Below are 24,436 nucleotides of genomic sequence, written 5' to 3'. Positions count from 1 at the left end.
AGACCTTTTTCGTTTAAAAGGCATGTGTGGCCTTTTGAGATCTAGTCTCATAAGATCTCATTCCACTGCATTCTTTTGGCCAAAGCAGGTCACAAGGCCAGTCCAACTTCAAGGGGCCAGGTGGCAGATTTTCATATAGGAATGAGTGAAGAAGGGGGCTATTATTTTAATCAGTTTACCACAGTGATTATTATCATCATGATTAGTAAGTGGTTATCAAACGAACTTAAAATTGTATTAATTGTATTCGTCTGTTTCCCAGTGAAGATTAAAATGAGTAATTTTGTAACGTGAGCATAATAATGTTGGTATTTATTTAAATTTCTCAGTTTTTTTTGCAGTTATGGGCATATAATTCTGGCTTCCTTTTGCTTGGTTCATGCTGCTTTCTATTTCTGCATTTAACTCCACTCAAAAGTGTTAATAGAGTTTTCCTCTTTTATTTGAAACTACCCACAGAAAAATAATGGTTAAATATACAATCAAGAAAGCAATCATCAACCCCACTCTTGGTCGCCACCTCCAAAAATGCACCCATATAATAAAAAGACTTGACTAAATGAGTAAAAAAAAAAAAGAAAGAAAGAAAAGAAAATCCACATTGTCAATGTAATTGTACTTTCCCTGCCCTGACAAACACCTTCCGAGAAGTTTTCTTTTTCTAGGTCTTTCCCCCCACCCCCAACCCAGCTCTGATTGGAAGCCAGCCTACCATCGCTCAGCAGTATGATAAGATCTGACTCCTAATTGTTAAATTCCCGAAGCTGTTAATGTATGTCAACATGCAACAGGATGTTCCTTACAGCTGCACATCTTGACTTGGGAGCCAGGCCAAAGGGAGCCATTTATGGAGTAAATTCTGTAAAACCTTCGGTTAGGTTTACAGTCATTGTGAACTCAGGCATTGTCATTGTAAAAGGTCTTTTTCAAGAAATTGACAACTTAAATATTTTTCAATCCTTTCAAGGGTTTACCGAAGTGAGTAAAAGATTAAAATGCCTTGTTTAAATTACAACTTCAGATTAAAAAAAAATTCTCTGTATTTATTGGCTTCTCCAAGATAGTTGCACATATACAGACAAACTTGTGAATATGAGATTCATGATATTCAAATAGGAGGATCTGCAACGTGGACTTAAAGGTCAGTTGATTTATCTGACTTTTGAACTCGGGTATTTATATCTGCAGCGATTTGCAGTGGGCTCAGCAAAAAGAGAATGTTTATATGATTACCTGGGTGTTTTGTTTCTCTTTTATCGCATAACACAGGTTAACAGGTGACCATCATTCCCCCCAAATAAGATATAAACACTACATTCAGTGTTGCTAAAATAAAAAAGCAAATGTATCAGACCAGGGCTGATACCACTTTGATTTTATTTACTTATTTTTTTTACATTTATTTATTTTTGAGAAACAGTGAGACAAAGTGTGAGCGGGGGGAGGGACAGAGAGCGAGGGAGACACAGAATCTGAAGCAGGCTCCAGGCTCTGAGCTGTCAGCACAGAGCCCGACGTGGGGCTCGAACCCATAAACTGTGAGATCATGACCTGAGCCGAAGTCGGACACTCAACCGACTGAGCCACCCACGTGCCCCAATTTTTTTTTTTTTTAACATTTATTTATTTTTGAGAGACGGAGACAGAGTGCAAGTGGGGGGAGGGGCAGAGAGAGAGGGAGACACAGAAGCAGAAGCATGATTTTTAAAGCTAATTTTGACTTTTGTTTTTGCCTCCTCTGGAGCCTTCCAGCCCTGTGAATGCTCATGGTGCTTCGCATCTACCGCTGCTCTTTGGAGGGAAGTCGTGGCTCCTGGCTTTCATTTTACTGCTAGACCTCCTCTCATGCTTGCTCCATGCGAGCTGTCTCAAGGGACTTTTTTTTTTTTTTAACCAAATTTGGGGCCCTGCTAAAATGCTTCAGGATTCTCCTCCGTGCGGTCTGTGGCTTCTGCTGTGGGTGGGTGGCCTCGCTCCTTGGGTGGGAGCTGGACCTGGTGATGCACTTGAAACGAACAGAATACGGGAAACGTCCTGGGAGGTCACTTCCAAAGCTAGCGTGCAAAGCAAGACCCTCCTCTGACCTGCTCTTAGAGAAGCCAGCCGCCCTGTGGAGACACGTGTGTGGCCCGGAACCAAGGGCAGCCTCCAGCCGGCGGCCCACGAGGAGCAGAATCCTGCCAGCAGGCAGAGCTGGGAAGCGGAGGTTAATCAGTGCTGAGCCCACTTGTCCCTCCAGGTGGCCAAAGCCCTGGCGGGCACCGTGGTAGTTGCCTTAGGTCAGGCCCAAGATCCTGAGCTACTGAAGCTGAGATAATACTTGTGTTTTATTTATTCATTCATTCATTCATTCATTCATTCTGTGTATTTGGTTTTGAGAGAGAGAGAGTGCGGGAAGGGCAGAGAGAGAGGGGGACAGAGGATCCAAAGCGGGCTCCGTGCCAACAGTAGAGAGCCCGATGTGGAGCTCGAACTCCCAAACCGTGAGATCATGATCTGAGCCGAAGTCAGACGCTCAACGGACTGAGTCACCCAGGCGCCCCAAAACTTGCGTTTTAAACTGTTAAATTTGGGAGCCGTTTGTTATGCAGCAATAAATAACAAACGCAAGGACAGAGGTTTAAGGTGCAATTAAAACGTGCCCTGCCTTTGGGGCGCTCACCATCTATGTAGTTAGTAAGCTCTGTATTCGCAAAGCATCATGGGTAAACCAAGATGTGACACCATCATTGTCATTTTCTGATGGAGGACTCCAGCAAAAATAATTTCCAAGCTTCGGTTTTGTTGCACGTATTTTCCAGTTTAATGTCGTGAATAAGTAATACACGCGAATGATGCAATCTTCAAAAGGTATGAAAGGGTACAAAGTGTAAAGACAATCTTCCCCCTTTCGTGTCAGTGCCCATTTCCCTTCCCATGGTCAACAGCTATTACCAGCTTATCAGTTAACTTTCTAGAGATAGTCTTTGCATTTACAAATGTGTACATTACCAATGTGTACAGACCTATCCCGCCCCCACAAAAAAAACTCAGATGGCCGTGGAATTTGACTTTCAACTTGGACTTGAAATCAGGAGTACAGTTGATACACAACAGATTGAAGACTTAATATAATTTCTGCCACTGGATTCTGCTCTGAACTTAACAGATAAGAAATTAAGGAAACCGTTGAAAACCTTTGAGAGAAAGAAAGATAACGAGTTGTGTAATGATTGGGCTGAGAGAAACCATCTGGTTTGCCCACTTGGCCTTGGGCAGGATAGTTTTTTTTGAGTGTGTGTATTAAAAAATTTTTTTTTTAATGTTTATTAATTTTTGAGAGAGAGAGACAGAGTGTGAGTGGGGGAGGAGCAGAGAGAGAGGGAGACACAGAATCCGAAGCAGGCTCCAGGCTCTGAGCTGTCAGCACAGAGCCCGATGCAGGGCTTGAACCCACGAACTGTGAGATCGTGACCGGAGGCGAAGTCGGATGCTTGACTGACCGAGCCACCCAGGCGCCCCAAATGTTTATTTATTTTTGAGAGCAAGACAGAGTGCAAGTGGGGGAGGGGCAGACAGAGAGGGAGACACAGAATCCAAAGCAGGCTCCAGGCTCCGAGTTGTCAGCACAGAGCCCGATGCAGGGCACAGAGCCCGACGCGGGGCCTGAACTCACAAACTGTGAGATCATGACCTGAGCTGAAGTCGGACACTTAATGGACTGAGCCACCCAGCCGCCCCAGGCAGGATAGTATTTAAAACATCCAGATGAGCTTCTCTGGAGAGCCTTCCATAATGAAATATCTTCTTGATCCTCAGGGGAAAGGGGGAGATGAAAATAACTCTCCGTATCAGGAAATGTCCCCACAGTTGTTCCAGTCTTTTCTCCCTAAGAACCCTTCATATTGTGAAAAATTAGGGGTGTGTGTGTGTGTGTGTGTGTGTGAGGTGGGGGGTTGGTTTGCTTCTGGGACCAAATCACCTTTGGGGAAGTAAGATGCCTCCCGATTAGCTGTGGAGTGAGTCCCGAGAGCAGATGTGAAGAGAAGGGCTTGCTCTCTGTTCTTCTTTTTACTGCCTCAGTGGTAGAGACTCTGAGTAACTGTTGTTAATGGTGTGGGTGGTGTCCCGGGCTGTGGAACAAGTGAACTCCTTCCTCCACTGGCCTTGCGACCTTTGCAACACATCTTAACCTGTTCTTGTCTCCGTTTCCTTTCTGCAAGGTGAAGGTAACGAAGCCTCAGCTTTAAAGGACGGAAGCCTAATTAACATGGTCTGGGAAGACCAATAAATGCCTTGGAAGAAAGGTGCCTTATGAATTTGAGGTGGTTATTATCACTACAGTCATTACATTTAAAATTATAGGCGGCATGCCAAACGAGTCACGACAGAGGTGAAAGAATAATTGGACAGAATTCAGCTGAACACAGATGTTAGTTTTGTTTCCTTAGTGTATAGTATCGGGGTTGAATGGAATTGGATCATAAAGGACGCTCACCAGATAGGTCGATGCATTACATTTATTGTTCGGAGAATGGTCGGGGAGAGCACCTTACAAATAACAAGGATTGTGGTTATTCAGCAACTCACGGTTCCTTTGACTAGAGTCCAATGTATGGTCTGTTCCTTGTTCTGGCATCGTTAGTAGAAATTTCTTCTTTTTTTTTTTTATATTTCCTTATTTATTTTTGAGAGAGAGCAAGAGAGAGAGAGAGTGGGACAGAAGCAGAGACAGAGACAAAGGATCCTAAGCAGATTCTGCACGGAGAGTGAAGAGCCCGACGTGGGGCTCGAACTCACGAACCGTGAGATCATGACCCTGAGCCGAAGTCAGACGCTCAACCAACGGAGCCACCCAGGCGCCCCAGTAGATACTTCTTTTTTATTCTCAAGCAACACATGAATGGATAGATTTCAAGTGAACGCTTGCTTATTTCACTGCTCTCTGACAAGACCTCTTTCTATATGTAGAAGTCTGTGAGCCAGTTAATATTCCTTTATTTTAGGCCACTCCTCTGTGACCCCGATGATATGGAGTGAGAATTCCTTCTTCCTTCCTGCCTCCTTTCTCCATCTCCTTCCTTCCTTCTTTCCTTCCTTCCTTCCTTCTTTCCTTCCTTCCTTCCTTCCTTCCTTCCTTCCTTCCACCAAACATTTGAGTACCTGCTATGTGCCAGGCACTGTTCTAGATGTTCTGAATTCATCAGACAAAAAGAGATCATGTCCCTGCCCTCAAGGAGCTTCCGTTCTCATGTGGAGAGACAGAGAATAAGCACGCTAACAGGTGTTTGCGGGCTGGTGATAAATACAACGGGGGGAAAAATAATTTGGGACAAGGGGGTAGAGAGTGACCATGAAGGTTTACTGTTCTGCATGGGTGACTAGGGAGGCCCCAAGGTGAGCGTTTGTCCACAAACATCTATGAGATATCTACTGTGCTCTCGGTGCCCAGTTACCACGGCATTTAAACTGTGCAGCCTCACCTGCCCGGTGCCCCTGGTTCTCCTTTACATCGCTTTCCATATCACTTCCCACGTTCTAACAGACTTGAACATGTACTTCTGTTCTGTCCGTCTCTCCCACCGGAACGTCCACTCCCTGAGGGAAGGGAGTTTTGTTTCTTTTGTTCAGATGTGTGCCCAGCATCTAGTGAAAGCAGCTGCCTCTCTGGCTGAAAGGTTTTCTGCGAGCCTTGTGCCTGCGCTGCCTGCGCTTTGCCTCTGTCTTGATCATCTGCAACCCAGGGGACCGTAGGAACTTCCTACAATCTTGTTCGGCCACAGATTGACATCATCTCTCCTAGGAGTCCCTGGTCAGGGTTATCATTTCTAAACTGCATATCTGATTAGGCCAGTTCCTGTAGAAGAGGCCCCAGGCTCTTTACACAGTTTCCCTCCTTCCATGCTCTGCTCATGCTTTAAACCCCAGAGCCATCCTCACTCGTCCTGGGACGTCCCTGCCCCTTCCCACATCTCCATGTCCTCGCTGTCCCCGATACCTCTCTGTCACAGTGTAGCTCCTTCTGTGGACCCCTATTCCTGTCTGTCTCCCCCGAGACTGAACCTTCAGAAGGACGGGAGCCGTGACGTCCCCACCAGCAGCTGACTGAGTACGTGTTGGAAGGCTTGGAGACGTTTGTCCAAAGCACGAGAAGCTTCTCATGGCCTCTGCTTGCTTAGTCTACAAATTCCAAATGCCTGTCACCTGCAAGGCCTTCCCAGCCTTGCCTCAGTCTACCTCTCCAGCCTCCTCTTCCAACCATCTTTTTCCAACCCCCACCTACACTGTAGGTGTAATCCTGCCTCCCATGGTTTCATCTCCTGAAATGCCTCTCTTCTCTCACTTCCCTGATCACCACCCAACTTGACCTTCAGGGCCTGACTCAAATAACTTCCCTCCTCTCTCCATCCTTTCTTGGAGTCCCTGCTCTCTTCTGTGGCTTCTTCTTTTAGCACCTGTCACACCGAATTATGGTGAGATGTGTATTTGTCCCTGTTGTTGCATAGACTGCAAGCATATGAAGATAAAGCTCCTATTTTACATGTCACTATATACTTTAGATACCTCTATATATTTCGTATTTATATATATATCTTTATGTGTCTGCAGATATCATTAAAAATTTTTTTAATGTTTATTTTTGAGAGAGCATAAGCAGGGGGAGACACACAAAGAGAGAGAGGGAAACACAGAATCCGAAGCAGGCTCCAGGCTCTGAGCCGTCAGCACAGAGCCTGACGCGGGGCTTGAACCCACGAACTGTGAGATCATGACCTGAGCCGAAGTCGGACGCTTAACCGACTGAGTCACTCAGGCGCCCCTGCAGGTATCTTTAATATACTTCGTATATATTTCTAATTTGTTGATCACATGATTTGGGGGTTAATAGAAGAAATGGTGGAATTTTACAATTTTGGAGGCCTGCTCCCTATGTCTGTAACTCACCGATGATAACAGAATTACAGGTTTGACCGCCGTGCAGGAAGGTTTCCTGTGGTGGGAATTCGTGGCTTTACAGTGTGGCTTGTTTGTCTCAAAGCCAAAGGGAGAGCCTGCCTGTTTCTTCTCAGGGATTTTTCATGAGTTTCTGGGCCTCAGGCTGTGCTTCTTCCTGAATGTGGTTTTCCTGCTTCATTCAAGAAAAATGTGGAGGGCGCCCCTTGACGTTACTGAAAAACTAAATTCTCTTGTTTGACACTACTCGGATCTTTGGAAACTGGATGGTACCTGATCAGATCATTGGTCTCCAGCATCGGGGACTGTAGGAAAATTTAGACCTGAGACAGCACCGCAGATCTGCTGTGCGTGTGGCCTGAGTGACCGACTCCTGAGGCTGGTCACTTATCACAAAGGAAACACTGTGACAGACTTAAAGTGCAGGTGCCTAAAAATGTCTCCTCAGCCTGATTTTTAGAAGCTTAGGGAAACCTGGTAACCTCAGATCACTTAGGAATTAGGAAGAAGGTGAATTGAAGGGTCAGAAGCAAAGCAGAAGAGGGAATTGTCTTGCAATATGAGACGCCCAAAGCCCACTCCTGGGAGGGGGGCTCTATGAGGCTCACTAAAGCCATCTGTATGTGCAAAGGACTACTAACCTATCCGCTAAAGTAGGGGGCTTGTCCCCAAGAGAAATGGCTCTTTTGTGAGTTTATGAAGTGGTTGTGGGGAAAAAAAATGACCATCTTAATTTTTCCATCAGCTGTACTGGAACTGAATCCAAATTTCCTCCTGATAAAAATTAAAGTCCATATCTCTACTAGAGAGGGGACATTAGATAACCCTTGTCTGACTGTCCCTTTTCTGTTCTTCCAGCTCTCTTTACCAGTAGGGCATGCTGAGGGGCACCTGGGTGGCTCAGTCGGTTGAGCGTCCGACTTCAGCTCAGGTCATGATCTCGGGGTTTGTGATTTCGAGCCCCATAGCGAGCTCTGTGCCGTTAGCTCAGAACCTGGAGCCTGCTTCGGATTCTGTATCTCCCTCTCTCCCTGACCCTCCCTTGCTCGTGATCTGTCTCTCAATTTCTCTCTCTCAAAAATAAACATTAACACACATACACACATACACACACACACACACACACACACACACACACACACACAGCAGGGCATGCTGAGATGTTTTCACTTTTAGGTGTATCTTCATGCACTTGAAATCTGCCTCAGTAGGCAGGCGCCAGTATACCTGACCTTGTTATGTGCTTTGCCCCACGGACAAGCCACTCTGCTGGCTGGCTCGAGGTTCCCGTCCCACCTGTCTTCTCCTCCAGGCCTTTGCCCCCCGCCCCCTTGAAGCTTTTGTCTCACAGTGGGTTCCAGGGAGTTCCGCGGTGAGTCCCAGTGGGCCGGCACTAGTGGAAGGAGCTTTGTGTCTCATGCAGGCCACAGAGTGAGCCGGATGAAGAGTGGGGAGAGGGCTTCTGCCAGTCCACTCTGAACAGAAAGAAACATTATTGCAGTGGTGACTAAATCCCATGGTACCATTTTGTGTAGAACACCGGCCTCTCAAGGCAAAGGAGCATTTTGTGGACGACTCTGGAAAGAGATCCCTTCTGATCGTCACATAGCAAACTCAAATCTTTGAATCTCTGGGTGAGATTCAAGAAAAAGGAGTTCCGGGCATGACGGGTTGTGAGCAGGATGCTGGGACTAGAGTGATTAGATTTGAATCTGGGCTCTACAACATGCTGGTTGTGGGATCCCGGGAGAGTTTCTAGGCCTCAGTGTCTTCATCTGTAAAATGGGAACGACAGAATCTAATCTCACTGGGCCCTCGTGAGCGTCAGATGCATTTGCTTGTGTTAAGTGCTTGGGAGAGTCCCTGGCACACAGTATCAGCTCGAAAACTGCTGGCTAGTGTTATCAACACATTAAATCAGAATAACAAGTAAACAGTCCTTGGAGACTCTGTGTCATTTGCTGTGTGTCTGGAATGCTCCTGGCATGGCCCTTCCGATGAACCAGCTCTCCAAGCCCCGTCTCCATTTTTCCGGGGTCCTCTTTGGTGTTTCCTGCCACTTGAGGTAATCCACAGGCTAACTACTTCCTGCTTTACTTTGGCACCCAAGGGGCCTAACGCAGAGTTTCTTGCCAGTCATTGCTGATTTTAACCAAACCAGGAACTGGTGAATAAATGGCCTTCCACTTGTGGTGGTTTGGAGTGGAAAGGCCATGGACGTCCCTGAAAGGGCTCTAGAGAAACTGGTTTTAATCTGAGGAAGGGTTCTAATCAGAGCATGGAGGAGGGAGCCAATTAGAGCTTCATTTCCAGCCCTGCAGGGCAGATCTGGGCAGAAAACAGGGCTGGGGCAGTGATGGCTGGACTCGCGTGGTTTTGAGCAGTGCAGACACTCGGCTCTTGTTTCTTTCTGAGATGCCTCTCCCCTTAACATGCCTGGGCGGGGCGAATGTTGAACAAAGAGGTGACATGTGGTCTGCCTCTGCACTCTTCCCAAAGCCCCCTGTCCCTTGGCATCAGGACCTTGCTCAGATAACCTGGGAGGACCTGTCTCCTCGCTGGGAGCTTGCCCACCAGATCCTTCGAGGGGGAGGCGGAGGGTGGGAACTTGGGTGTTGCCTCCCTATTCAGGCTCGTCAGTTACTTTCTGCACAGCTGGGAAAAGAAAAACATATCTGGATTTTTACTTGTAGCCGTCCTCACCCACTTCTGGCTTCTTGGCTTTTTAATTAGCTAAATAACGATGGCTGGTATGGTCAGCACAAGGGTTAAGCTTCCCGCCTGGGTGTGTGTTTCATTTTACAGCATAACTCATTTCCTCCCTGCATCAGTTTCCAGTTGTCCTCGCTGGGCGTTTGTTACCAGCTTGGCATGAGATGTCTCTTGCCCTTTATTTTTAGAACTTAGAGTAAGGATTAGCAATGTAATATTATGAATCCTGTGTATTGAATTGGGTAGAATACACAATAGAGAAAAAGCCTTCAAAGCTTAGCTGTTTTTGGCAGGTAAGCAGTAAAATGGCCTTGTAGAATTTTAATCTAGGGTGTTTTATCCTCCCTCAGTTCCCCTGGCTGGTTACTTTGAGGATTTAGAAGTGGCTTTGGAGAGTGATTCTAGGATTCTTCTCAGTGGCTTGGAAAAAATATTCTTCCTCTGTCCTTATACAAGCATATGATGTCTGTCTAGGGTATTTATAGCGCGGACATACATTGTGAGAAACTGCCAATTGTCTAGGTTTTTACTCTGTAATTAAAAAAAAAAAATCAATTTAGAGCTCCCTGTGTGTTTTGATTCACGAAGGCTCAGTTACATGCTGGTTTAATGCTATAAAACCGAGATGCCTGGCAAGTCTTTTTTTTTTTTTTTTTAATATTTATTTTGAGGGGAGGGAGAGACAGAGAGAGAGAGGGAGACGGATGATTTAAAGCGGGCTCTGCACCGACAGCACAGAGCCCGATGCGGGGCTCAAACTCATGAACCATGAGATCATGACCTGAGCCGAAGTCGGACACTTAACCGACTGAGCCACCCAGGCGCCCCGCCTGGCGGGTCTTAAAGCCAGTCTTGGTTTCTGTCTCAGGATCTAGAGCTGGATCAGGTGGGATAAACCTAGAATCAGAGAGACATGTGCCACTGTCTTCTCCCTAACCCCCAGGCAATGTCTGTGCTGGACTTGAGGCCTCCCAGAGAGGTAATGATCTGCCCTTAGTTCTTAGAGTTAGAGCCTTTAATGCTGGAAGCCCTTCCTGAGGCTCCATGTTGCCTTGAGGAAAAACTCTAAGGTCCTTAATGCTGTTGATACTTACCTCTCACACCCTCCCGTTCACTTTCCCTTTCACCCTCCCACTTCCCAGCCCAGGGAAAGCCTTGGGTTCCAAGAATAGGCTATATGCCTTCTTCCCTCTAGACCTTTGCAAATACTGTGCCTTCTGCCTGGAGCGCCCTTTCCCTTCCAGTCACCTGCCTCTCTCCTGCGTGTCCCCTGGGTCAGTTTAGATGTTCATTCCTACAGCACCTCCTCTAGGAAAGGCTTTCTTGGTCCCTCCTAGGACCGATAGGTGCCCCTGCTGGTAGGCATCCTGGGTGGATCTCCATCATAGCCCCTACCACATGGGATTGAAATCGCTTATTTACCTATGGGTCTCTACCCTTATACTAGAGCTTCTCAATGTGTGGTCCCTGGACCGCAGTATTAGCATCACCGAGGAGCTTGCTAGAAGTGCGGATTCTCAGCCCTTGGCTCTGACCTCCTGCATCAGAAATTCTGAGAGTTGGGCCTACTAATTTGCAATTAACAAGCCCTCTGGGGAAGTCTGATGCCAGGCAGGACTTGAGAACCTGCTGAGCTGAACTGTAGGCCCTGTGAAGGTGGGGATCTATTACTTTCTACGTGCCACTGTGTCCCTAGCCTGTAGCACGCTGCCTGGCTCAGAGTAGTAGATCCTTAAGAAATACCTCCAGAAATAATCAGTTATTCTTTGGACAACTTGTCCGGTCCAGAAATTTTTAGCCAAAATCAATTTAAATCTCTTTGTTCTCTAGAGGAGGTAAAGAACAACTGAGTACTTTTTGTTGTTGTTGGGGTAAAATTGAAACAAAATACCAAAACTTACCATTTTGACCATTTTTTAACTGTCCATTTCAGTGGCATTAAGTAAATCTTTTTTTTTTTAATGTTTATTTTTGAGAGAGAGAGATAGAGAGCGCAGAGTGGGGGAGGGGCAGAGAGAGAGGGAGGCACAGAATCCGAAGCAAGCTCCAGGCTCCGAGCTGTCAGCACAGAGCCCGACGCGGGGCTCGAACTCACAAGCTGTGAGATCATGACCTGAGCCGAAGTCGGACGCCTAACTGACCGAGCCACCCAGGCGCCCCGAAGTCAATCTTTATTGTCGTACAGCCATCACCACCGTCCATCTCAAGAACTTCATCTTCCCAAACTGAAACTCTTCTCGTTAAACAGGAGTCCCCATCTCCGTGTACACCCAGTCCCTGATAACACTGTTCTACTTCCTGTCTCTATGACTTTGACTGTCTCTAGATACCTCATATAAGTGGGATCATACCTCATATAAGTTGGGGACTGGCTCATTTTACTCGGCATCATAGCTTCAAGGTTGTAGCATGCGTCAGAATTTCCTTTTTAAGGCAGAATTCTATTCCATTCTATGGCTATACCACACTTTGTTCACCCATTCATCAGTTGATGGCCATCTGAGTTGTTTCTACCTCTTGGCTATGATGACTAAGGTTGCTCTGAACACACGTGTACAAATACCTACTCAAGTTCCTGCTTCCGTTTATCTGGGGATATACCCAGAGGTGGAATTGCTACAGGATATGGTAATTCCGTGTTTAATTTTTTTATTATTTATTTTTATTTTTTATTATTTTTCTATGCTTGATTTTTTTTTTTTATTTGAGAGAGAGACAATGCAAGTGGGGGAGAGGGACAGAGGGAGAAACAATCTCAAGGAGGCTCCACACTCAGTGCAGAACCCAATGTGGGGCTCGATCCCACGACCCTGGCATCGTGACCTGAGCTGAAATCAATAGTCGGACGCTCAACTGACTGAGCCACTCAGGCGCCCTGGTATGTTTGAGGTTTTAAAGGAAACACCAACCATAATATTTTCCAAGGTGGCATCACTTTATATCCCACCAGCAATGAACAAGGATTCCAACTTCTCCACATCTTTACCAACACTTGTTATTTTCTGGTTTTTGACAGCGAAGAACTTAAAAGAGAAAAGCTTACTTGAGGATAATGTCAGAGAAAGTGCTCTGAACTTTCTTAAATGTATTTCTTTGATCACTTAAAACCTATACGCTGAGGACTTATTGTATAATAAGTTGTTGAATTAAAAGAAAATCGTTAGAGGGGCACCTGAGTGGCTCAGTCAGTTAAGCGTCCGACTCTTGACTTCAGCTCAGGTCGTGATCTTGTGGTTCAGGAGATCAAGCCCCATGGCGGGCTCTGTGCTGACAGCATGGAGCCTGCTTGGGATTCTCTCTCTCCCTCTCTCTCTGCCCATCCCCTGCTCATACTCGCTCTCAAAAATAAAAGAAACATTTAAAAAAATGTTAAAAAAAAAAAAAACGAAAATTGAAAATTCCAGTTGACCCATGGAAAGGTGTGTTGGAATTTGAAAAACAAAAAACCATATGAAACTTTACATAGTGAAATGTTACTGGTTCCTGATGCAGTCTGTGGAAACAACTCCAACTTTAGGGACTAGTTTTTTGACAGCCATTCTATACTTGGAATTTATCCTAAGGAAATCACTGAATAACTGCAAGAGTGTATGTTCAAGAAGTTTCATTTCCCCTAAGATTCTCATTTTAGCCCCCGAATTTCATAGAATTGCAGATGTCAGTTATCTTTGGATCAAGGGAAGTAATTTCTTTTTTTTTTTTTTTTCCAAGGGAAGTAATTTCTATCAACATCTGGTTGTCATCTCTTAGAGTTCTTAAAAAAAAAAAAAAAGTTTAAGGCTCTAAAGTCATTGTGATGTATCATATCTGGGAAGCACACTACATATCCGGAAATACCTATGGGTTTGGTAGTTTAAGTGATAGAGATACATCCCGTTGGCAAGACATCGTAAGTGCTCAAAGGGAAAAGTGTAAGAGCAAGAAAGTAGACTTCTGTGTTTATGTTGTATGTATGGACCTTATACCAATGTTCCATGTACATATCTTTGATTTGCCCTAACTTCAGGATCAGCACTAAAGCTAGTCCTACTTGAGGAGGTATTTAAACTGGGAAACCTATATGTCATTGTACATTTGCCAAGCCCCATACAATGGACAACACAGAGACCGAACCCTAATGTAAACTGCAGACTTTAGTTAATAGTTAATTATAATGTGTCAATATTGGCTCCTCGCTTGGAACAAATGTATCATACTAATACAAAATATTCATCACAGCTTCAAGACCAAGGGCTAAGGGGCTGGATTGGGAATTTTCTGTACTTCTTGCTGAATTTTTCTGTAAACCTAAAACTATTTTTGAAAAAGTCTAATTGGAAAAAAACATTTTTTTTAAGCTGATGAATTTAAGAAACTTCGTGCCAGAAGGGATCTCAGACATCTTCTAGAAAAGCCTTAGGACCTGTTCCCCGGTCTAGTTTCAGGTATGGATTAGCAGTCTATTGTTTTGAAAAGCATTCCGTGGGATTCTTGCGTGCGGTCAGGTTTTAGAACCAGTGATCTGGTCAGGAACCTTCGCTGACAGATGAGAATCTGAGTCCAGGTGGGGATGTGGCCTGCCTAAGGCCATACAGCGAATGCCTGCTGTGCTGGACCAAAGTGTAGGTCTCTCTCCACTACTCTGTGCTATCTCGAGGACCTCCAGAAAGGCCACTGCATTTTATCCTAACAGTTACTTGCAGCGTAGATGGCACAATTTCTCTGGTCTCTTTAAAAAGAAAAAAGGAGGGGGCGGGAAATGATTCCGCTGGCCCCTTGGCTGGACAAATCCAAGTTTCTCTTGTTCTAAGAAAATCTTTTTGGTGAAGATATTTTGGATGACTTCTTTCACTTTTAGTAATAAAAATTCTCAGTGATTACTGATTCTAGAACATGTTATTCCAGTTAGACATTCTGATCTTTTTAAATGCTTTTTTCTCTGGGCCAGAAGCCATTTTTTTTTTTTTTTTAACTGTAGAGGTACAATTTAATTAGAATCCATTAAATACAGATTTGAGGCGTGTGAATTATATCTATTTATGTTAGCCGTATTTCTCTGAAACAACTTTCGGGCTTTACGGTTTTGTTTCTGCAACGTCCTGGTGAACGTCCAGGGTGATCATATTTTCTTGTCAGAGTTTCACGAAGGGGAAAAGCTGTCACAGGAGGTCTGGGAATAAACTCCAGGCCGTGCATTACTCATGTGCTGTATCTTGTGGGAGCCACTGGCTTCTCTTTCCCTCAAGGGAGACCGGTTTTCAGTTTGGCAAAGGCGGGAGGGAAAAGCGAAGGTAGGGATGGGCTGGCTCAGGGAGGGGGTCCTCGGGCATTTCCGGAACTGGCTCTGCTCTGCACGCCCTGTTCCCAGCCTTTGGGGTCTTGGGGACAGGACTTTCCCCTCGGGTGGACCTAGGACAGAGGCTCGTGAGATGTTCCATCCACCCAGGCCTTCTCCCACAGCGACTGTTTTTAAAATGTGAATCCCCTGAGACTATTAATTATGTTACTACACTGAATTCGTCTGTGGCTTTCTGCCATTTATATTTCTGTGTGCTCATTAAAATCACTGATCACTTTTAGTCATTCTCTTTTCCCCCTTGTACCCAGGAGTGATGGGCAAACCTGCAGAAGTCCCGTACCATGGCACGACCCCCTTCCTGTTGGTGCGCGGAGAGCTTGGCGTGCTGGCTCTCTCCGGCGCCTTTGAGTTTGGGCGCCGGCGACAAAGTGGAAGGATCTCCTAGTGGCTCTCCTTCGTGGTGGGAAGGACGGGAGGGTGTCAGCAACACCGGTCGGAGAGAATTAGCGTTGAGGTGCAGTTGACTTGCCAAGGCTCGGGACTGGCGGTGGGTTTCCCAACAGTGGTAATGGATTTGTTTCGAGTCATCCTAACTTAAAAAAAATTTTTTTTCCCTGGTTCCTTTTGACATGAGGTGTCAGAGACCTGTCAGGGATGAAAGGTTCACAAAGCACCTTTCTTTTTTGTTCCCTTGCCATATTTAGCTTGCTACCATTGGGGCCGCCATTTTAGATGGAAATGTGGCCTGGGGAAAGTCCCTGGAAGTCGTAAGTATCTTGCCTGGATGTTAATAATAAAGTCACTGTGGTAATACAATAGCCCTGGTAAAGTTGAGTTCCTGGAGGCGAGCTGGACCCTAGACCGACCACCCACTCTGGAGTGTTGGATGAGGAATTCTGTCTTCACAGAACGAGGAGAGGGAGCAAAGCATGGTGGGATCTGTGGAGTTTTCTAAAAAGTCTCCCAAGGAAATGATGTATACACACACATAAATGGCTTTCCACTTGTAAACAGGGCCTGAAGAGTGACTTCTAGTGATTTCCGGGAGATATTAAGTGAAAGAAGCAAATGCAAAGGGGCATATATGTTGCACTTCTGTATATGAAAGATAAAAAGTAGGCAATACATATATCTGCTTATCTTTTTGAAAAGAAACGCAGGGAGAAGAAGCAAAAATTAGTGAAATTAATTACCAACAAGGAGTGGGTGGCAAAAAGAAGGGGACATGTGAGAGAGAGCCACTTGGCTAAGTATACCTTTTTGCAATGTTTTTGTTTTGACTTTTGGGAGCACGTTCATGTTCTACATATTCAAAAACGAAATTTAAACCAATGAGGAAGGAAGGAAAAACCCTAAGGTGGAAAGCAAAATGAAATGAATGAACCCAGTTGCTTTTCAAGACTTTTTCTTAATGTTTATTTAGTTTTGTGAGAGAGAGAACAGACAGAACGTGAGCTGGGAGCGCCACAGAGAGAGGGAGACATAGAATCTGAATCAGGCTCCAGGCTCTGAGCTGTCAGCACAGAGCCCAACGCGGGGCTCAAACTCATGAATCACAAGATCATGACCTGGGCCGACGTCAGATGCTCAACTGACGGAGCCACCCAGGTGGCCCCCAATTGCTTTTCAAATGAATACCACAACCACAAAGAAGAGGCAGGGAGAAAGAGAATGAATCCAAGGAACTATGAACACAGTATTTTACTGTCAATACTCAGTCTTAGACAAAGGCAAAAAACATCCTCAACTGGTTTTATCTAGTGATTTTGACAAAGCGATTCTGAGGCAGTTTTAGATGTATGTTAACATTGATCAAATGAATAAGTGTATGGTTTGGGGAGCCAAGCTTCTCACTGAGGAAGAAGGAACATAGAATAGTTGTAGTTGTGGGGATCAGTTAGAATTGGAGGTTTTGTCATGAGCTCAATTTCTGAAATGTGTATGCAGAAGCATTCCCGTATAACATGTATGTGTTTGTATGTGCGAGTGTATCTGTATGTATGTGCGTATATTCTGTCCACCAAAGGGCCAAAAAGCAAAGACACCCCAGCAGCAATGAGTGCATCTAGTGCCCAGACCTTGGTCTCTAATGCCCTTCCCCACCCAAAGGAGTGGGCTGCGGTAGGACAGGTGCAGTGAACCCGGAACATCTTGTTCCTTTCCAAAGTAGGGTTCCTTTCCAAACCCTACTCCAAAGTATGGAAATACTCAAAGAATAATGAGGGCCCACCACAGGACATATGTGCCAGCTTGATGGGACTCCCACTGGTCACAGCTGGGGCAATTTGAACACTAAAGTAACTGTGGGCAGTAAGGAGTTATAAACCGTTAGGGAAAGTAGAATTTAGGCTTCCATATTGATAACTGGTTGGTAAATAGACAAATAACTGGGAAGAAGGGAGACCCTGCTTCCAGTGGAATGCTCAGGCCGGCTGATGCATACTAGAGCTGGGAGTCCTGTTCTGGGCGCCATGATAGCCAAGACTGGATGGGGCAAGATTCCCCAGGGGATGCCACAACCAGGAGGAAATTTTGATTAGGAGCAGGACATTGCCATTGTCTTCGAGTGTCTCTCCACAGATTACAAGTTAACAAAAATACAGTGGAGAAATCAGACAACACCTTGACCAAGTGGTGAGAGTTAAATCAGCAATAAGGGGCGGAGGACAGACACTATGTGCCTCTGGCTGTGGGGTCCCGAGGAGGACACAGCATCACCTATGGCATGTTGCAGCAAGGGTGCATAGCTTGGATTCAGTGGTGAGCAAACATCAAAGCCCAAATGAGGAATGCTCTGTTGAAAAGGAGAGGAGAGGAGAGGAGAGGAGAGGAGAGGAGAGGAGAGGAAAAGGTGGGGTGGAGACTGTATTGTTTAAAAACCTCAGTGTATCAATGACAAAAAGAAAAGAAAAGAAAAGAAAAAAAACCATTCCAGGTTAAAGGACTTGGCCATTTGAAGTAATCACTGATTCTAGTTTGGATCTCATCCTGGAGGAAAAACACTAAAGACATTATTGAGTCAATGATAAAATAAGAATATTAGATAATGTATTAATGTTGAATTGTGTAAAGGTGATAGCTACATTATGATTAAGGGGATGGAAGAGACTACCCTGGAAGTAGTTAGGGGTACAGGGATGTGGTGTCACTTACCCTCAAAAGGTTCTGGCGTGGGCGCGCGCGCGCACACACACACACACACACACACACGCCGCACACACGTGAAGAGTGAGCTAAGCGTAAAGCAATTGGTGTAAGATGTTAGCGGATGAATGTGGGTCAGCAACAACAAAGATTGCTAATCTGGAAATGGTCTGTGGTTCGGCAGATGATTTTTCTTTTCTTTCGCTTTTCTAGGAAGTTTTTGGCAAATTTGTGGCTCTCTTATGGATCCTAATTCAGAGCGGCCTGGGTGGATTAACTTCAGAGAACGCTTTCTCCTTTGCAGATAGAGAATTTGAAAATTAGCCAGACATGCCTTTGACGTGCTAATTCCTTTGCTAAAAGGGAAGGAGGGAGCAGCAGAGCCAGCATGGTCCTTAAAAACACGAGTTCTGGAGTGACATGGACCATGATTGCAATTCCAGCTTGCCACTTAACTAATTGTATGACATTGAGGAAATCCCTAACCTCCAAACCTCAGTTTTCTTATCTGTAAAATGGGAATAGTAATGGTATGTGATTCTCACAAATCCAATTCCTGCAGGGGCAGGGGAGGGTCCGGCTGGGCTGGCCGGGTGGGGACAAGTGGGGCACAGGACGCATCACTCAAAAGAAGAGCTGCTACCCCACCCCCGCTGATGGTTGTCTTGTCCAAATGTTTTCAACCCAAGAAAATTGGGAAGTCTGGATTTTATCCAAAATCAACAGATTTTTAAAAATGAGACTAATTAAAATGTAAATAAACAGAAACCCTCACAGAGCCAGATAACACAGGCCGCAATTCACGTTCAACTGGCAGGGGGTAGTTTCTGCTCTAACTCCAGTGGGGTCGGGAGGCGGTCTGGGTGCTTGGGAATCTAATGTCTGTGCCCAGAAAGGCTGCCCCCATGTTCTGCTCTACAGGGTTCATAAGAGAATATGGGAGGATTTTCTGTAGTTAAGGCCTGGAAAGACTAGGATATTGACTACTTCTGTCTATTCTGGAAACAGTTAAAAGTTACAAACTCCCTCTGGGAGCTTGCCTGTGTCAACAGTTGAGGCTGAGCAGCTGACCAGGGAGGGAGCCCAGCCTGGGATCCACAGATAGTGAAGAAACCAGTCATTAAACACGCAAATAATCAAGGATTAACTGGATTAAGCCGTCGATGTGAAATTGCCAAAACCATAAGAAATTTCCTCGAGCATTTTTTTTGTCTTGGTAGGCAAAAAAAAAAAAAAAAAAATGAGAAGATTCGGTGTCTTATAATCTTTCCCTTTCCAAATGTTGACGTGGTTCTATGATCCGTGAGTTGTACTGCTCAACCGGGAGGCTATCCTAGGAGCAGTTTCATAAAGCAGTTCTGATGCGAGTGTAATATGTGAACGCAAGAATACGTTCGGCTCGGGGCTCTCCAATGTACAACTACACATTGTTGATAAACAACCCAGACTATTTTTGGCTGGCAGGTATCGCGTGTCTCTTGTTGGCAAGTTCTGCACCGTATATTGTGGCAAAGGTGTCAGATGGAAAGACGGCTCCTGTTCCTGAAAGCAACACTTTCTCTTTCTTAAAAGAAAAGAAATACCCACTTTTATCCATCAGGCAAAAATATGGACTGGAAGATGTTACGTTCATCTTCTACTTTCAATTGCAGAGCTTGAGTTTTGTGACCTGTTTCCTCTTGACTCAGGAGATCTGAAAAAGGAGTAATGGATACACCCCCAGGCTGCCTTGTTGTGGGGCAGCTGGGAAAGTAAAATATCTAGTGTCTCTCTCACCACTAGGGTGACACAGCAGGTTACGAGCTAGGTATTCCCCTGGCTATTAATGATTCACAGGAAGGTAAATTTGAGCCCAGGCATGGGCCGTAGTTGCTTCTCAGCTGTTCCCGAAGTGTCAGTTTGGTCCCACAATTCTTAGTGTTTCAACCTCTCACGTGGGATTCACAACGACTGGTGTTTATTGTGCCTTCCCTTTGAGCCTGGCTCTATTTATCCCGGGAGCTTTTTATACATCAGCTCATTTCATGCTCAGGGCAACCCGAAGAGGCAGACACTATTATTTTACCCGTTTTGCAGACAAGCAGGCTGAGGAGCAGCAATGTTACTTAACGAACTTTCCGCACAGCTGGCAGGAAGCCGTGGCTCCAGAACCCATACTCTTTTCCACTGTGCCGGAATGAATTGTAGGCAGACTGGGGATGCTGTAACCGGGCACAGTGAAATGACCTTGGCAACTGGACAATTCGGACTTGGCTGTAGTTTCATCCCTTATGGCAACGAGCTGTGTGACCTTGAGCACTCCATGTAAACTTTCTCGGCCTCAGTTTGCTCATCCATGAAATGGGGGTAATAATATTTTATCACATGCCGGAGGAGAAAATAATATGATGAAAGATGGGGACAGTGTTTGAGCTAAAAATTATTCTTTTTAAAAAAATTTTTTTAAGTTTATTTTCTTTTAACATTTATTTATTTTTGAGAGAGGCAGAGACAGAGTGTGAGCGGGGGAGGGGCAGAGAGAGAGGGAGACACTGAATCTGAAACAGGCTCCAGGCTCTGAGCTGTCAGCACAGAGCCCGATGCGGGGCTCGAACTCGTGAACCGCGAGATCGTGACCTGAGCTGAAGTCGGATGTTCAACCAACAGAGCCATCCAGGTGCCCCAAAAGTTTATTTATTTTTGAGAGACAGAGTGTGAGTGAGGGAAGGGCAGAGAGAGAGAGAGAGGGAGACACAGAATTTGAAGCAGGCTCCAGGCTCCAAGCTAGCATCACAGAGTCCTGATGTGGGGCTCGAACCCACGAACTGTGAGATCATGACCTGAGCCGAAGTCTCACACTTAACTGACTGAACCACCCAGGAGCCCCCAGATTATTCCTCTTTTTAATGTTTATTTTTGAGAGCGTGCACTTGTGCATGAGAGCGGAGGGGGCACACGACAGGGGGGAGGGGCAGAGAGAGAGGGGGACAGAGGATCCAAATCAGGCTCTGCGCTGACAGCAGACAGACCAGTGAGGGGCTCAAACTCACGAGCCGAACTGTGAGATCATGACCTGAGCTCAAGTCAGATGCTTCACCAACTGAGCCACCCGGGTGCCCCAAGCTAAAAATTGTTCTTAAAGGCAGTTATAACGCACAAAACGAGGTAAATGCTAAATGTGCACAGTGATTGAAAGAGCAAATATGCCTCCTCTGGTTCGGATGGCACAGCCCTAACTTACAAAGCGTTTCTGTTTTCTATGCCCTTTCCATTTTAGGAACTATTCAGTGAAATTCACTCTTTACTTTGTGAAATATGAAATGTTCCACTTCGTTTAAAAATACTCTTTTTTTTTTTTTTTACCCATGAAGAGACTTATTATTTAATATCTTGGTTATGTCATATCTGAGTTCTCAAGATGAGCCGGTGGTTGCTCAAAGCCTGTGGTGCCTCAGAGCCTGTGTTATGAATTAGGACGCATGTGCTTCAAATGATAGGGACCTAAGTAAAGACCTTAGTTTCTTCTAAATCTAGTTTATCGTTTCAATTTTTTTTAACTGGGGAAGATTTCAAACATATAAAGTAGAAGCGATCGTATAAGGAAGCCCCCCCCCCCCACTTGTTCACGGCCATGGCCAGTGAATGGTCTTCCATTTATACTCTACTTCCTTCCCCATAGTATTTCAAGGCAAACTCAACCAGTGCATCTTTCCATTAACATTAAACCTGGCTTTGAAATTTAAGTTTGTCTTACTTGTTCATTCCACGATAAAGAGTGTTTGCTATGCAAACTTGGAGGAAAACAAAAATCTGCGTTTGAGTGGTTAGATTACCAACTCTCACTCTTCTCTAGATGATACCAGAATGATAGTTTTGCTTGTTTTCCTCGGGGTCCACTTTTTAAGGGGTCTTGGAGTTATTTATAATCTAGAAAATATATGATGCCTTACACAGTCCTAGTTCCCTGAAACCTTACCCCAGTGGCTAGAGAAAGGGTGATGGAAGGGAAAGGAGGTAGGATTTGGATTCAGATGATAACCCCTCGTTCTGGCCCTCTGGCCCTCTGAAGCCTAACTTCAGTTCTCAGGCTTTGTAGGCTTATTATAGTTTTTAATAAACTTTTATTGAGAAAAATATTATTCGTACTATCCTGTTTATGCCGTCTTGTTGCATTTTCTGACGAATGGATCACTGAAATTGTTCACTCTGTAGATGCTTGAGTCCCAGGTACCATACGCCCTGCTGAGGGCTTTACATGAGATTAAGGTTGAGGACTGTGTAAAGTAGGCCTTACCTTCATTTTGTAAATGGAGGAGGCTTATTGAGGATATTGTCCCCAAGGTCCCCCCGGGTCATAAGTGGTAAGGGATTCCGCCTCACTTGGGACACAAGAGACATAGGGTTTGGTCCTGAGCCTTTGGAATTTTCTATTAGAAACAAGACCAACCACGATACAAGGTAGAGTATAAAGAATGGGTTGGGCAGTCAGTAAGTTCACGTGCAGATGAAAAAGCCATTACATCAGGATATGAGGATGTGGGAACAAAGTGCCTGTTGGCCTTGGCGAGCAATATGTGAATGTGTCCCTGCGAGTGGGTGGGAGACAGAGCAGAGAGGTGCCTGCCATGGGGCGTGGGCAACAGGTAGACCAGGCTAATTTCTAAAGCTGTGTGACACTAATAACTTCCACAGAGGCACGTGACTCAGACGCTCTGTCAATAGCTTGTGAAGACACCTGGAATAATCCCAGAGATTTCTCATCTGACCTACCACAGCCATTTCTTGAGAGCTGTTAACTCAGATTTCAGAATGCGTTGAACACTAACTGCGTTTTGTATTTGGTCTAGACAGCAAAATGTCAGTCTCATTCAAAGGAGTCCTCTCTTATAGATAGCCTAAGAGTTTAAACAGGGACCAGCCTCTGTAATATGTAAATCTCATGTGATACAGGCAAACATATACAAATTAGCTGCATCAGGGATGGGGCAGCATTCTTTTCTGGGCACGGGGTTTTCGACTTTGGAAAGTGAAGATGCAAATTCGTTACAGCCAGAGCTCCAAGGTGAAAAGGAGGAAAAGGGAGGGTGGAGCCTCTGAGTTTGGGTTGGGGTGGGACAGACCTGTTAGGCAGGTCTGGCTGAAGAGTGCTCAGAGGTGGCCTCTTTTGTGGCCAAGAAATTAACATTGGGCCTTGAGTGTAGTTTGGCTTTTCATTGACTATATGATGACAAAGCATGTGTCACAACTATGAAATACTGAGGGACGGCCTTAGGTAAACCCAGAGCACAACTGATTTCAGAGTGCTTTTAAAACATGCTTCGAAAAGATTTTTAACTAGTTCCAAATGCTCGAAGTTCAAATCTATGCGGTATTCAAAGGCTTTAAGTAGTTTTTTTTTCCCCCTTGGGTTATGTATCCGACTTCGGCTCAGGTCATGATCTCGCGGTTTGTGAGTTCGAGCCCCGCGTCGCGCTCTGTGCTGACAGCTCAGAGCCTGGAGCCTGCTTCGGATTCTATGTCTCTCGATCTCTCGGCCCCTGCCCTGCTCATGCTCTGTGTCTCTCTGTCTCTCAATAATAAATAAACGTTAAAAAAAAAAAAAAAAACGCCCTTGGGAGAGATGGGGGTTGAACTCTGGATCTATGGAGAAGGGGGGGCCGTAAAAGAGCAAAAATATTCAAATGTACCTTGGTTGGCTGCTTTACATTTTGTTTCACTTAAGAGTTTAAATGAAAGCTCTTCCTGTATCACGTGGCATTGCAAGTGGAGGTTGGGAGCGGGGTAGGTGTTGCTAAGTCAAACCCAAGCCCTCACCACCGAGCTACTGTTCCCAAAAGGGAGGCAAATGTTGACAAAGAAGAGAAAATATCACCATAGGATGTTCTGGAATGAACTGGCATTTTGGGGGGGTCATGATTTTTTAAGAGATGGAGTAGGAAGCTTATTCAATTGGCATTCTGTAAAAACCTCAAAACATTTTGATGTTTTAATCAGTATTAGATACCTCTATGGGTTTATGCTTTCTCTTAAAATGCAGATCAGAATAGATGTTTGTGCAAGGCCTGCATTAATCATACCTACCCGAGCGGGCTGTCCTTATTTGCATTAAATACCAGTTTCTTCTGGGTATTCCCTGCAAATAATTCTTAAAACCTAGTTAAGTGGTAAAACATAGCATGTTTATCTTTGGGTAATTGGAAGAGAGAAAAGAAAATATGGTCACTTATGTTTTAATTATACAAGTTGTTAACAAAAGCTACCCACAGTTTTCCCCTGTAGGTACACAGTCATGGTAGGGAGGTGAATTCTGAATTTATAGACAGAATAAGCAATATCTGACTTTTAACATCCCTTGTAGGGGGGTGGGGGATGCTGTGTACCAGAAGTATT

General features: G+C 45.1%; 1 protein-coding gene across 3 annotated transcripts in view; it reads left to right on the top strand.

Moving 5' to 3' along the window:
• ATP8B1 (ATPase phospholipid transporting 8B1) overlaps positions 1-24,436 on the top strand; it is a 126,056-nt gene that overhangs the window by 20,918 nt on the left and 80,702 nt on the right. The window contains exons 1-2 of one of the 3 annotated variants that reach the window (XM_042961343.1): positions 13,497-13,534; positions 13,983-14,069. The exons of the other annotated variants lie outside the window; for them this stretch is intronic. The gene's annotated coding sequence lies outside the window, so the exon portion shown is untranslated. Of the gene's footprint in view, positions 1-13,496; positions 13,535-13,982; positions 14,070-24,436 lie in introns of those variants that run through there. 3 annotated transcript variants of the gene reach the window in all.

The sequence above is a fragment of the Panthera tigris genome, chromosome D3, assembly GCF_018350195.1.
Source record: "Panthera tigris isolate Pti1 chromosome D3, P.tigris_Pti1_mat1.1, whole genome shotgun sequence".
Classification (NCBI taxonomy): domain Eukaryota; kingdom Metazoa; phylum Chordata; class Mammalia; order Carnivora; family Felidae; genus Panthera; species Panthera tigris.
This window is presented reverse-complemented; position numbering and strand designations above follow the sequence as displayed.